The sequence below is a fragment of the Neophocaena asiaeorientalis genome, unplaced genomic scaffold (assembly GCF_003031525.2).
Source record: "Neophocaena asiaeorientalis asiaeorientalis breed wild unplaced genomic scaffold, Neophocaena_asiaeorientalis_V1.1 scaffold296, whole genome shotgun sequence".
Classification (NCBI taxonomy): Eukaryota; Metazoa; Chordata; class Mammalia; order Artiodactyla; family Phocoenidae; genus Neophocaena; species Neophocaena asiaeorientalis.
The window spans coordinates 1189142-1204178 of NW_020175084.1; the positions used below are offsets into that span (position 1 = coordinate 1189142).

Genomic DNA, 15037 nt, shown 5'->3' on the forward strand with positions numbered 1-15037 from the left:
AAGATTTTAGTCTGCCAAGAAATTGAATTTTTTCTGGAAGACTTTTCTTTTGATCTTTTTAATATCGTGATATTGGACAGCCTTTAAGTTTAAAGAAAATTCTTCTGACAGAGGCTAAGACCTTAGGTAAAGAGATCAAGTAACTAAGGAAAGTTCAGTAAATGCAACACCATTTGATTGGTAGGTTAGCAAGGCCACAGTGTGAATTCGAGAGAGTATGCTATACTGTTTACACAGGCGTTTGTGAGCTTTGATGGAGCTTGGGAATATTGAAGTCTGGTAGTGGTATGCTTGAAAGTGAATTTCCCTCTGAACACTTTTCAAGGCACAAGCATCCTTCAGCTTCTAGAGTCACCCTCCTCAACACCCATTACCTTCTTATCCCACAGGCTAAAGGACTGCTTAGTCTTCTTCAAGTTTCCATTGCCTTTCATTTTTGCCTCTATTGAGCCAAAAGCCATCGCTTTCATTATTATATTTCCTCTGCAGTGACATCTCCAAGCTTTTCATATGTAATACTGTTGCGTCGGGGTGCTGGGGTGAACACAGTGTTCTAATAAATGACTGACCTATGCTGAGAATGAAAGATTATATCATGTATGTTTTAAGCTCTGCTCTCCTTCATGTATCCAATTATCATGCTCACTTTTAAGTACAATACTACACTTTCCAATTGTCCCAGTTTTACTTTACTACATGTTCTTCTTTCTGAATGAACTATTCTGTATTTGTTCCTAAAGAATCTCATCCAATTTTTTTTGCCTTACTTCTCTCAACTAGTGGCACACATTTAAAATCTGCCTCCCCAAAATGTTAGTCACCCAGTTTGGTGACATTAGCAAATTTCATGAATAAATTTGATTATGTATCTTTTTTCTAAGTCATTAAAAAAATGTTAGGGACTTCCCTGGTGGCGCAGTGGTTGAGTCCACCTGCCAATGCAGGGGACACGGTGAGCCCTGGTCCGCAAAGATCCCACATGCCGCGGAGCAGCTGAGCCCATGCGCCATGGCTGCTGAGCCTGTGCTCTAGAGTCCGCGAGCCACAACTGCTGAGGCCTGCGTGCCTGGGGCCCGTGCTCCGCAACAAAGAGTGGCCCCCACTCACCACAACTGGAGAAAGGCCCGCGTGCAGCAACAAGGACCCAACGCAGCCAAAAGTAAATAAATAAAATAAATAAATTTTTTTTAAATGTTAAAAACTCAGGACCAACTCTTGTGCAACTCCTCCTAAGTGCCCTTATTCTAACACCCAGATAACAGAGGCCACTTTTTAGGGACTACTTGCTACTCAGTAGTACATATACCAGGATGATTACACAGTAAAGATGTAACATGGAACTAAGTAAGAAAGCTGAAAATTAAATCAAGACCTAAGAAATATAAGGGTTACATACGGAGATCAAGGACTTAGAGCTAAGCATATTCCTATATTTTAATTCCTCTGATACTCTAGAAATTGTTCATTAAATAGTCTTAATAGGATAATAAAACTTGTATAATGGCATCTGACTTCTTTCCCAAGACTTCTAGAGATTTAAAAGTGAAATTTGTCAGTCCTAATCTAGCTAAATTATTTTCGAGTCCTAGTTACTCCTATAGTTCTCATATGCAAAATAGGGACTATAATATCTCCTTCATAGGGTTGTTGGAAAACTTTAGTGAGATAACTTATGTAGATTGTTTAACACAGTGTGCAGTACATGATAAGCACTAAATGGGTTTTTTTTGTTATTTTTATATATATACTGCAATTTTATTTCAATCGCACAAACGAAGTTGGCATGTAGGAAATTTAAATGAAACAGTACGGTAAAAATAGCAGAGAACCAAAAATTCTAATAAGGAAGTACACCTAAAGCATGAGAATTCAACATTCATTAGTTTTTCATCTTCAGTTTTGATTGACACTTGATGCTTGCTAATTTTGAGACAAACTTTGAGATCATGATGAGTATTCTGAAGAGATTTCATCACCAGCACTAAGATTTGTACATTCAGTTGTTTTGCAGTTGACCTGTTAGCCATTTACATAGTGTATAGTACAGATTTGTCACAGGTCAGATCACAGTGTTGAAGGAAAGAAGTACCTTCCTGTAATTAGAAAGGATCCCCTAAACTGCACTCAGCTTAAGACAAAAGCACAAAAACCATCATAATATTGTGGCTCCAAGGAACATAGTTTTAATAAGGAAAATAACCTAAGCTTCTGTTTCCCATTTTAATTACTGAAATCTCTAACAATGACAAAACTGTCACATAGGACAGTAAATGTATACAGTACTTCAATCAAACTTCTTGGAAAGAACACATTTAGCAATCTGCGATAACGCAGAACGACAGGAAATAAAACGTGATTCAACACTGGTTCTTTTTGTCATTTTACACAGACATCATGTTAATATTAGACCAAGGCACAAAACGTTTAGGGCATAAACCAGTTTCTTTTTTAAGATCTAGCATTTTTACCGTAGTCTTTTACCTTACTTTGGAACACTTGTACCCAGTACTCTATCCTACTATAGACTGTTTAACTTAATCAACAAAATCAAAAGTGATTTCTGACCAGATTTATGGGGGACATAAACATTTGTATCATCAAAGTGTTTGCGTAACCAAAAGTACAATAATAAAGATGAAAATGCCTCCTATTTCTTTTAGAAAGTAGTACTTCATAAGCTTGCCTGCATCTTTAATGTCTTCACTATTGGATGACAATGAATAGTTGATAGAAAAAAAAGAACTGTATACTTGAATTATGATAGCTCATCCATCACAGATCTAAAAATGAAGTTTCTACGTAAACAGGAACTATTTTAACAAGGGGAAAAAAATCCCTCATTCAAACTCTTTGAGTGGTAATGGCTGCAAACTTGCAGCACTTAGAATTCTAACTACGCTATCAACAAGTTCTGTCTTATGAACTTAGATTAAGAAATCTACAAAGCAAATGAAAGTGGATTATTTCTTCAAAATTTTAGTAAAACTACTGATAAAGGTTTCAAAGCAAATATGGCACATAACAACTCAAGCATAAATCAAGATGGAGAGCCTGGAGAATTTTGATTTCCTAAAATTTCAAAAAATTCTATCATTGCAACATACAGGATTTCTCCCTTATTTTAATCTTAGAAGTTTCAAAGAAAAGAGAGTGGATAACATACACACACGTGAGTGCCCACACAAACACGCACGCACACACACACACACACACGGTGGTAAGTAGAGTATCTAGTTCCTTCTTCCCACCACCTAAGTCTCACTTTATTAAAAGAAAATTATGCGGGACACCCCCTTGTTGTTTTCCCTTTATCTAATGATTTCTGTGACCTTAATTGCTGTCATCATTGTTACTTTTCTAGTATTTCAACATAACAAGATTCAAAAGCAGCTTTGTAGTCAGGAACGTGTACCTGAACACCTGTATAACTGCAGGGCACCAGGGTAATAACAACTGCCAAATTCAGGGATGGAACTTTTGAGTTCCACAGTAAGATGTAATTCATGTGAAGCTCAGAATCATGTTTCAGACCATTGAACTTACTCAAGTTAAAATACAAATAGGTGAAGACATGATGTAAAAGATTAAGTACTTGGTGCTGTTAACATATTTACCAATAAAAGTCACAAAATATTCCTCATTATTATTCATGCAGGTAACTGAGAACGAAGATAGTGCAGAAATTAACTTTAAATAAAAAATTATTCCTTCCCTTCCTCCCATTGCCCTATACTCTACAAAATGTTTTCCCTGGGACTAGGCCTTGAAAAGGCCACTACATATTAGTTTGACATGCATTACCGTCTGCAATTTAAAAAGCTAATTTTGTGGTGATTGTAATTACATTATAAAAATGTCCACATGCGGGCTTCCCTGGTGGCGCAGTGGTTGAGAGTCCGTCTGATCATTTTTAGGACACTTTCTTATAAATATCACCCTTTGAAAGCACATACAATTCGATTTGTTCCACATTTTATGAACTTAACCTACATAGGGCTGAACTCAATTATTCATGGAATATCAAATATGATAGGAAGACAAACCTGAGAGAAACATTTACAATACAATAGCATAACTTGCTAAATTCCTCATCACCATTCTCTGAAAAAAACTTCTCAAGCCTTTCTCCTCTTTATTTTAGCAATGGATTGTGGAAAATGTGCGATTTTCTCTTGACATGAAAATATTTCAATGCACGGTGATCTTGCCTGACGGATTCAGTATTTTCTGCATAACCGATACAGGAACTCCTATACAACTCTCTTCCATCGTGTTGTAAAGGTCAGAAAAAAGCAGCAAAATGGGAGGGAAATAGCTTACCGCCAGAGTAGTGATGCCTGAAGTCTTTCAAACTATGCTGGTTTTTCCCTCCTTCCAACTGTTTGTCTCCGTTTTCTTCTTACAGCTCACAAAATATAAAGGTTTTGTTGTTGGTAACACAGTTGTTCTTTGTAGGGTTTTTTTTTTTCCTTTCTCCAGATTAAAGTCCTATCTCTCCTTAGTTTGATTCTCTATGCAGTATTTGACTTGCTCATTTCCTGCCTGATTGCATCAATGAGCTCTTCTTTTAGCTTAGTTAATTCTTTTCTCATTTCATCTAAAATGTCCTGCTTCAGCCTGTCATAGTCCAGTCCCTCCATCTGGACTCCGTTGGCACTGGGCTGTGACAAGGGCACAGATTTTGGTCTGTGTAATGAATCATAGGACCTGTTGTCAAAAACAACCTGATTTTACCTTGGAGAATCCCATCTGGAAATAACAGGTGACTTGCTGCCACTCATTGTATTTGTTCTTTCCCAAGGTTTTCTTGTCGGTTCAGGTGTATTTGTTGAAGAGGTCTTAGAAGTTACAGGCTCTGAATCTTCAGTTTTGTCCTCTTTTTGTTCTGTTTCTATTTCTGATCCCTTTTTTAGCAATTCTTCTCCTCCTGGCCAGCAGGGCACTCATTTCTTCCATTAAACCACTACCCTCTAATGGAAGGGGTCCATTTCCACCACCCTTATCTGTTTTAGAGGAGGCCGAATTCACACCAGTGGTATTCCCACCACCTGGGAAGGAGGCATCCTCCATCCATGACACTTTCCTAAGTTTTGCTCCAGCAATTGCAGCTGCAAGTCCAGTTAAAGGGCCATGGTCTTCAGACATGGATCCCGAAAAAACTCCAGTTGCAGGGAGGGGAGGAGCAGGAGTGGGGTGGGGAGAGGTACCTGATTAGGAAGAGAGGGTTGAGGAACCAAGACAATGCCCTGTTGGGCTGGAGATTTCACGCGGCTGAGAGGCTGCCTGCAAGCCTGGCTCAGAAGCTGAGGAGTCGTCTCCACAGAGGCAGGGGCAGCGGCATTTGCCATTCTTGGCTCTAGCTCCCATTCCAGCTGCTCCCTTTCTAGCTGCTCTTGCCGCTCTCGTTCTGGCCTTTCCCGGTCCAGCCTCTCCCCTCCAGACGATCCTGACGTTCCCTTTCTTGTCTCTCTCTCGCTCCAGCTGCTCCTGTTCTAGTCGCTCCCTCTCCAGCCTTTCCCTTTCTAATCTCTCCCTCTCCAGTCTCTCCCTTTCCATTCTTTCTCTCTCCAGCCTTTCCTGCTCCAGCTCCTTTTGTCATTGCTGTTCTTGTAGCTGCCTTCTTTGAATTTCCAGTTCTTGTGATGGGCCATTCTGAACTTGGGCAGGTAGTTGTGAATTTTGTCAAGGCAATATTGGCCCCGTTTCCTGTGAATTCAACACTTCTAAGGCATGCGTCATGGCATTTGTGAAGACATTGGCATCTTTGCTGCCAAAGTTGAGACCAGACACCTGTCTAGCAACCCTTTAGGAATGGCACAATTTATCACGACCTGATGGTCCTGAATCTTCCTGCCCACCACTCTGAATGTGTTGTTGCCTGTATGATGATATATATGAACTCTGCTGAACCTGACTGAACCACCAGCTGGCACCCACATTTTATTGGCATCATCATAAACCATCACAGCAGCTCTTGCCTGACAGATACTCTGTTCACGTCTCATTGTGCTTTCTTCTTTATGCCTTTAGATGTAGAAGATCCTTGTAGGTTCCAGTCTTTTTTATCGATGGTTGTTCAGATGTTATTTGTGGTTTTGGTGTGTTCATGAGAAGAAGTAAGCGCAAGGTCCTTCCACTCCACCATCTTGAAAGACTCCTCCTGTTTTTGTTATTATTAATGCTAAAACGGCTTGAGCATCTGTGTTGCGCTAGATACTACAAGTCAGTTATGTTATGGTTTGTATGGTAACTTAACTTACTCACTTAGCACCAAATCAAAGCTAAAACGTCATTGAAATGTTTTGTTTCTGCAGACTACTTCTGATTTCAGTTTGGGACCCACCCTGGAACCTGAGGCAGTGGTAAACAAGCCGATAGATGGGATCCTGACTGAGCAGAAAATCATCTTTATTCCATCTTCTATAAGCTTTTTAACAGTGGTGGAAAGGTAAGCCACAGTGATGTTTGTCAGCATTATAAATAAAGGTTATCTATTACATGTTTTTACTCAGATTTAAAACCAGGCATTTGATAAAAGTACAATTAAATGTAATTGAATTAATAAAAATAATAAGCTTAAAGAATCCATCCATTTTTAAAACCACATTTGTTAATCATTCAAGCAAGATTGGTATAGCAGTTGGGCAAAGGAACTGAATAATTTCCATATGTTTTTTAAGTTTTTTGTGTTTTTTTTTTGGTTTTTGGTTTTTGCGGTACGCGGGCCTCTCACTGTTGTAGCCTCTCCCATTGCGGAGCACAGGCTCCGGACGCGCAGGCTCAGCAGCCATGGCTCACGGGCCCAGCCGCTCCGCAGCATGTGGGATCTTCGCGGACCGGGGCACGAACCCGTGTCCCCTGCAACAGCAGGCGGACTCTCAACCACTGCGCCACCAGGGAAGCCCTGTGGTTTTTTTTTTTTGAAGAAAGAAATTTGTATAATTCTGGAAGTCCTGTCTTATAAATGAATGCATATGAAGGAGGATAGTTTCTAAGCATTATTACATAATGGAATTATGGGACAATGATTTTGGAGGAGACCATAGTCAGGTTTTAGATATTCATTTAAATATACAACAGATAATCACTGAGCTCTTCCTTTGTGCAAAATTATACTGAAGCATAGGTATTGCTAAATAATCTTTTATAATTTTAGAGACCCTTGAGCCTTGCTACTTCAAATGTGGTCCATGGACCAGCAGCATCAGCATCACCTGGGAGTTTGTTGGAAATGCAGAGTCTCCTGATCTCCTGAATCAGAATTTGTATTTTAATATGACCCATAGGTGATTGTATGCATATTCAAATTTGAGAAACATTTCTTGGGAGCAGTAGCTCTCAACTTTGGTGCCCATTAGAATTCACCGGGGATTTTAAAAAATGCTAACACCTGATACCTGCTCCCAAGATCCTGATCTAAATGGTCTGATCTAAATGGTCTGTGGGCCTGGTCTCTGAGGGATACATCCTTCTAAGTGATTCTAATGTACAGCCAAGATTGGAAACTGCTGGTTTAAAGACTGTCTCATCATAGCACATTACCCCATTACTTTTCTGGGAGGAAGGCTGTGTGGCAGTGAGTCTGGTCAGGGGAAAGTGAAGAGGTACCTTTGGTCAGGAAAAGAAAAAAAGCCTCTCCTGCCTGTCCCTAAAGTCAGGCTTCCCCAACATGGATCACTTGGGAAGTCAATTTAAAAAACAGGGCTTCCCTGGTGGTACAGTGGTTGAGAGTCCGCCTGCCGATGCAGGGGACGCAGGTTCGTGCCCTGGTCTGGGAGGATCCCACATGCCGCGGAGCGGCTGGGCCCGTGAGCCATGGTCACTGAACCTGTGCATCCGGAGCCTGTGCTCCGCAACGGGAGAGGCCACAGCAGTGAGAGGCCCGCATACTGCAAAAAAAAAAAAAAAAAAAAAAAAAAAATCTCACCTCTAGAGATTTTAATATAGGATGTTTGAATTGGGATCCAGGAATCTCTATTTTAACAAGCAACTGTCACAGGCATTTGGTTCAAAGATCGTACTTTGAGAACTACTGACGTAGAGCCTTAAAAAAAAATTCAGGAGATCAAAAGCATTAAGTGGCTTGTGTCAGGCTTTTTAGCCCCTTCTTCTAGGAACTATGGTTGAAACTATCCTAAAGGTTTAGGTAGTAAAGCTCAAGGATCTTCTTGGTGCATAAATGAATTAAAACCTGTGAAGTGTTTCACATTTGACTTGTCACATTATGTAAGCCCTCAGTGATCACAGTCCTTTAGAAGGTAACTCTCTGAGGGAAGTAATTTTGCCTGGTTTTCATCACTATATCCTCACACTTTGTTTGGTTTTTTTGTTTTGTTTTGTTTTGTTTTGCAGTACGCGGGCCTCTCACTGTTGTGGCCTCTCCCATTGAGAAGCGCAGGCTCCAGACGCGCAGGCTCAGCAGCCATGCCTCATGGGCATAGCCGCTCCACGGCATGTGGGATCTTACCGGACCGGGGCACGAACCCATGTCCCCTGCATCGGCAGGCAGACTGTCAACCACTGCGCCACCAGGGAAGCCCTATATCCTCGCACTTCGAAGAGTTGATGGACACATAGGAGGCACCAAAATGTTTGTTAATTAGATAAAGAGTACCTAGACCTTTAACATAGAGACTCACAGTTTGTGTTCTGGAGTTAGGTGAAGTTGTGTTTTTCTGACTTGCTCGCTACATGAACATGGATGAGTTATCTAACTTCTTTGAAGCTCAGTTTCTTCATGGAGACAACAAGTCTATATAGGGCTGTGAGGAATAAACAAAATAATGCATTTAAAATATTCAGTGTACTATATTATATAAGTAATATAATATATACTATATATAGTATATATGTTGTATATACTATAAAATATTATAGTATACTATAAGTAATAAATGTTATGCACTACTGTCATTGTAAGTATCACTATTATTAATATTGCCCTGATATTCCTATGACTACGAATGTTTGGTGCTCAACTTCCAAACCTTATTTTAATGCCATCTAAGCAGATGTCTGTATATAGTTACACTGACTTACATATTCTGTTTAGTTTCTCTCAGACTCATTGGAATGTGACAAGTTCCTCAAAATTCTTAAGTATAGGGTGGGGAGAAAAAAATTAAACCTACTGTGTGTCCATCACCATTTAAGGCATTTATGTTAACACATTGATTCTTCACAAGAACACTCTGGGGTATGTGTTAACTCTTTCGTTTACATCTAAGGAATTTAAACGCTTTTGTTAATTTGTTCAGCATTATGCTCAAAACCAAGTATACTGTTTGCATTTTCTTTTAGCAATTCTGCTTCCACAGTCTCTTAGTGGAACATTTTATTAGTTTCTGGATTATAAAGTATAAAATTATTTCCTATTCTTATTTCCTTTCCAATGTCAGGTTTCTTTTTTTTAAGAGCCTTTAGTATCTGAATTATTCAGTTCTATACACCTTGTATCTTAGATCTTTTGAAGAATATTCAAGTATATTTATTTTGAAGACTAAATCTTTCAAGTCACTCCTACCCTAAAGAAGGCTAAACTTCCTTCCTTTTCCTTTTCAAAAGGAAATGGATTTCATTGGAAAGAACATATAATAGTGACTCAGAGTAAATGTTCTTAATCTTATTTAAGATGAACATGGACAAGATATATGATAAATATAAGTATTCTTAAAGATATTTTACAAATGTACTTAATATTAATTTCCTAATGATTTTCATGTATCTTTCTTTTAGGATCCTTCCTGAGCGTTTCCTGGCAATTTTAAAATGAAAGATTGATGTTAGGTTTGATGCAGTTATTGGATATAAAATGAAAGAAAAATAAGTGCTTGGTCTTTTGAAAACTGATTTACAAAGTTTAAGCTGATTTCATCTAATATTAATCAGAATTTTAATGTTTGGACTTCTGCTTTTCCTAATTACCTTTTTTTCTTCAATACCATCTTTTGAGGTTCTGGCAGGTCCTAATGTCATATAATACACAGAAATATATGAGGAACTGATTTTGTGAAAAAATGAAGAAAAAGAGAAACAGTTTTACAATAATTCCCAGGATTCTGTGGCTCATTGAAGGCTCTGCAAGGTTTGTACTAAAAATATTTAAGATGTATTTTTATTTTTAATTACACTTAAATTTTATATAATTCACATTTCCTTTTCTATTCTACATCAAAATGGAAACTTCAAACTCGCTAAATACAATGAAGGACTATATCTAGTGGTATTTCATAATGAATCTCATGCGATATAAGAAATATTGCTCAAACATTCCAGCCTACACATTACTACTGCTTTCTGAGAAATACCTCACATTCCAATGCCAAACATTTCGGCACAAGGAAATTAGAGATGAACACGTGTTGCAAGGATAAAAGCATCTTTGGGATTTGAGGCAGAGAATTGGGAGAATGTACCCATAAGTAGCAACAATAATAAATGGACCAAACTTAAACTTTTGGTGTTTCTATCTTTTTATTTTGAACAGAACATAGCTTAACCTTCAAATGAAAGGAAAATGGATTATGTGATCAAGGTCTTTTTCTTTTTCTCTTTTAGTATCTGGAAATCTGTTTAAGGAAAGTTATACTATAGATTCTGTAACATATAAGTAAATTTCATGTGAAGGTATTTCTACAGTAAATTTCTCCCTGTTTCCCATCAACTAACTTCTTCTAATACAGAGAATCAAAATTAAATGTAGAATATACATCAAAATATATATTCTACATTTACTTGATGTAAGTACATACCAGAGTCAAAAATGCCTGCTTTCCAGGGACTTTCCTGGTGGTCCAGCGGTTAAGACTCTTGCGTTTTCATTGCAGGGGGTACGGGTTTGACTAATATCCCGAATGCCACCTGGTGCAGCCAAAAAAAAAAAAAAAGGTCTGCTTTCCAAAACATCATTATATTGAATATTGTAACTTGGAGTCCTCTCCATACTTTAGTTCTACTAGAATATCTGTGAATCGCCAGCATTTATGGATTTACCTAGACCCTATTATGTTAGCAGAGAATGACACTAGAAGGTGGAGAGTCCGTTATAGTCATCTTTTAACTCATTTTGAAACGGATTGTTTGTTCTTTTGATTAAGTTACACCAGTTCCAGCTTGTCAAGTGGCAAGTTTCAACAGACTAGGAGAAAGCCTTTAGTGAAACTTCAGTAAGATAACTGAGGCCCAAAATGTACTGACAGCTTTCCTCTTTTCACAATAAACTTGCTTTGGCTCTTAACACACTTGTCTAAAATTAGCACTTGGATGAATTTTGGCATTGACCATTGTGAGAAATAAGTACTACTTCTCTTTTTTGCGAGGTACTTCCTGGATATTATGCTAGCTCTGAACCCACTTCTCAATAGTTTAATGGGAAAATCCATCTCAGCCATCAACCGTGCTACTTGTAAGGGTCACACCAAAATCAGAGAGGCTTACATTGTTTTCAGGTAAATACAGAAAGACACCCAATTGTCAACTGTCATGGTACCCTGTGGTCCTAAACTAGGACCTTGAAGACCGATGGCTCTCTCCTTTGCAGGGTACAGAAATCCTGACTGTGGCGGTGAGCCACCCTCCCTGGACACACCCTAAAGCCTTCTTCTGAGCCCTTGCTGTCACGCTGGGGCTCTGCCATGGGACTGCTGAGGCTCACCAGCCTCTCTCCTATTCCCTTTGAGAATATGTCCATGCTTGCTTCAGAAACACTATTCCCCACCCCTGCCCCCATGCCACCATTCTCACTTGCCAGAAATCTACACTTTTTAATGGAAATGAGGGTTAGAAAGAGTGGGGAATCAGACCAAAGAAAAGGGTTAAAACTGACCCTCAATACCTTCTCAACACCAACCTGGCTAGTGAGTAAACGGCCAGTAAGTATTTTACAGTGGGGAAGGGGAGCAATTAAGAGCCTCCTCTCCCAGGCTGGGTGATAGATTTACCTCCTTGGACAATTCTATGTGTGTGACATCATTATCCCCATTTCAAAGATGAGATAACTATAGACCAGGGAAGTTCACCAAACACGTAAAATCACATGGCTACTTAGAAGTCAAGCTCAGGATTTGAACCCATGTTTGCTGACCTCACTATCATACAGCCTCAGTGGAATTCTTGGAGAGTTGAACCATCACCCTATACAAGCTCTACTTTTACCCAAGCTTTCCTTTATGTTTAAACAATATTCCAAAAGCAGCCAATGAAAATCTCTGATGGCAATTGAAGCTATTCAATCTGGGATTATTTTAAAGTAGAATAAAATGCTACAATGCAGATGCCCAATTATTCCACCTAAAACAATCCAACCAGGCCTGGCCCCAAATCACCATAGTCTAAAGTCTCCTGAAATTGGGAATTCCCTGGTGGTCCAGTGTTTACAACTCTTTGCTTTCACTGCCAAGGGTGCAGGTTCAATCCCTAGTTGGGGAACTAAGGTCCCACAAGCCACATAGATAGATAGACAGAGAGATAGATGATAGATAAATAGATAGGTAAAGTTTCTTGAAATTAAAATACTGAGCCTGAAAATATTGGAATAGTCGTAATCTACACTGGACATCACATCCTTACCCCAAATAGATAGGAGTTTCCACTTGACCTGAGAGCCAATCTGACCACTTGAGTTCTTTGGTTTTGGGGGGTTTTTTCGTCTAGGGATGACTAGGTCAACCTCAGAATTGGGGAGATGTGCCTTTTACTTTTATAGTCATCCCTATAATTACAGGCACCCTAGAACTGCAAAAAGAGCACTGGTCAATGTAATTCACATTGGCTCTTCTGAAATCTCAGTTTTTTCATCTATAAAAGGATCAAATTAGGTTACATAGGCTCCTAGATTATCTCCAGTTCCAGTTAAATAGATGTTTTTAAATCAACACATGGAAAACCTAGCATCTTCTCTACCCCATCTGTGTTCCCTAACAGAATGACACTTTTAACGAGTGTCTAAGCCAGAATCCTGGAGCTATACCTGCCTCCTCGTCCCTCACCTTCATCTCTCACCTCACCAACATCCTAATCCCCAGCACACACATTCAATATCAATCATCATTCCCACATTTATACTTCCAAGCCCAAATCTTCCCTCTGAACACCAGACAGATATCCAGTGCCCTCTTGATATCTCTGCCCATATGGCCAATAGGCATTTCAAGGTAGCATTGCTGAAAGTGAGCTTTTAATGTTCTCCCAAACCTGTTCCAAACCCCATTAATTAGTTGCTCAGGCCAAAAAGATTCGTGTCATCCTCAGTTCCTCTCTCTCACTCCCATATCCATCATGAAAACAATTCTGTTTGCTCCACTTTGAAAATATATCCAGAATTCTGTCACCTTTTCATCCCCACTGCTACCCCCAATCCAAGTCTCCCTCACCTCTTGTACCCCTTTCTGCTACTCCAAACACAGCAGCCAGATTGACTCTTTGGAATATGAGCTCATGTCATGCTTCAGCTCAAAATCCTTCATTAACTTCTTATGTAAAAGCTAAAGTCCTTACCATGACCTACAAGGCCATATGTTGTCCAGTCTTCTTACCTGCTACTTTACTACCTTATTAGGATTCTCCAGAGAAACATAACCAGTAGGAGGTTTTATATACATACATACTGGCAGACAGATAGAAAGAGACAGATGTATTTCAAGGAATTGAGGAATCAGCTTATATGATTGTGGAGGCTATAAAATTTGAAATTTGTAGAGGAAACTGGCAGGCTGGAAACTCTTGGGCAGAAGTTGATACTGCAGTCTTGAGGCAGAATTTCTTCTTACTCAGGGTGTCTTAGTTCAGGCTGCTGTAACAGAATGCCAAAGACCAGGTGGCTTATGAACAACAGAAAATTATTCTTCACACTTCTGGAGGCTGGAAGTCCAAGATCAAGACACCAGCAGATTCAGTGTCTGGTGAGAGCCTGCTTCCTGGTTCACAATCAGCCAGCCTATCTTCTCGGTGTGTTGTCACAGGACAGAAGGGACAGGGGAGCTCTCTGAGGTCTCTTTTTTTTTTTTTAATTTATTTATTTTTGGCTACGTTGGGTCTTCGTTGCTGCGCGCAGGCTTTCTCTAGTTGCAGCAAGCGGGGGCTGCTCTTCGTTGCGGTGCACAGGCTTATTGCAGTGGCTTCTCTTGTTGCAGAGCATGGGCTCCAGGCGCACGGGCTTCAGTATTTGCAACACGTGGGCTCAGTAGTTGTAGTTTGTGGGCTTAGTTGCTCCGAGGCACGTGGGATCTTCACGGACCAGGGCTCGAACCCGTGTCCCCTGCACTGGCAGGTGGATTCTTAACCACTGTGCCACCAGGGAAGTCCCGTGAGGTCTCTTTTATAAGATACTAATTTCCTTCATGCGGGCTTCCAAAGGCCCTTCCAAAGGCCCCAAGTTATAATGTATTTTTGCAACAATATTAGTTGTTTTGAAACGGCTGGTATAGAACTGCAAGTGTGTTAGAGTGATAAATTAAGTGTGTTCCTTTAAATAAGGAATCTTGGAGGCAGCATCCGCAGGAAGAGTTCATTGGAACAGGAGTAACTGATAGAGACAAGACCCCCTGGGGCATAATCATTACACCCCTCTTGCACACTCCTTGAAATGAACCCACTGAAGGCTCTTCACTAGAGGACCCGATACCCCCTGCTGAGAGCTGTTCTAGACGGACAGCTGCTGGAGGCTCTGTCAGAGTAGAGGGCGACTTCTGCTCACAACCTGCGGCAGGACCAGAGACCACTGCTTGTGCTGAGATGCCTCCTTCCCAGACTTCTCCTTGGAGTGGTTCTTAACCCCTTTCCTATTTTCCCTACTTTGACTAACCTGTGTTTTGTGCAAAAACCAAGTGATTTGTGAATTGAATATTGGCTACATTTTGTATAGCTCTAATGTCATGATTCTTTGCTGGACCCTGAGACAAACACCACACTTCCAAATACCATTACATTGGAGGTTAGATTGCAACTTGTGAACCTCGGAGGGACACAAACATTCAGTCTATAGCACAGAGAAAGCTTGGTTTTGCTTTCAAAGGCTTGCAATGGATTCAGTGAAGCCCAT

At 39.9% G+C, this 15037-nt stretch overlaps 1 pseudogene; it reads right to left on the minus strand.

The window, feature by feature from the left end:
* Nucleotides 1–4511: 4511 nt before the first annotated feature.
* Nucleotides 4512–5990, minus strand: LOC112412488 (protein enabled homolog; annotated as a pseudogene).
* Nucleotides 5991–15037: the final 9047 nt, after the last annotated feature.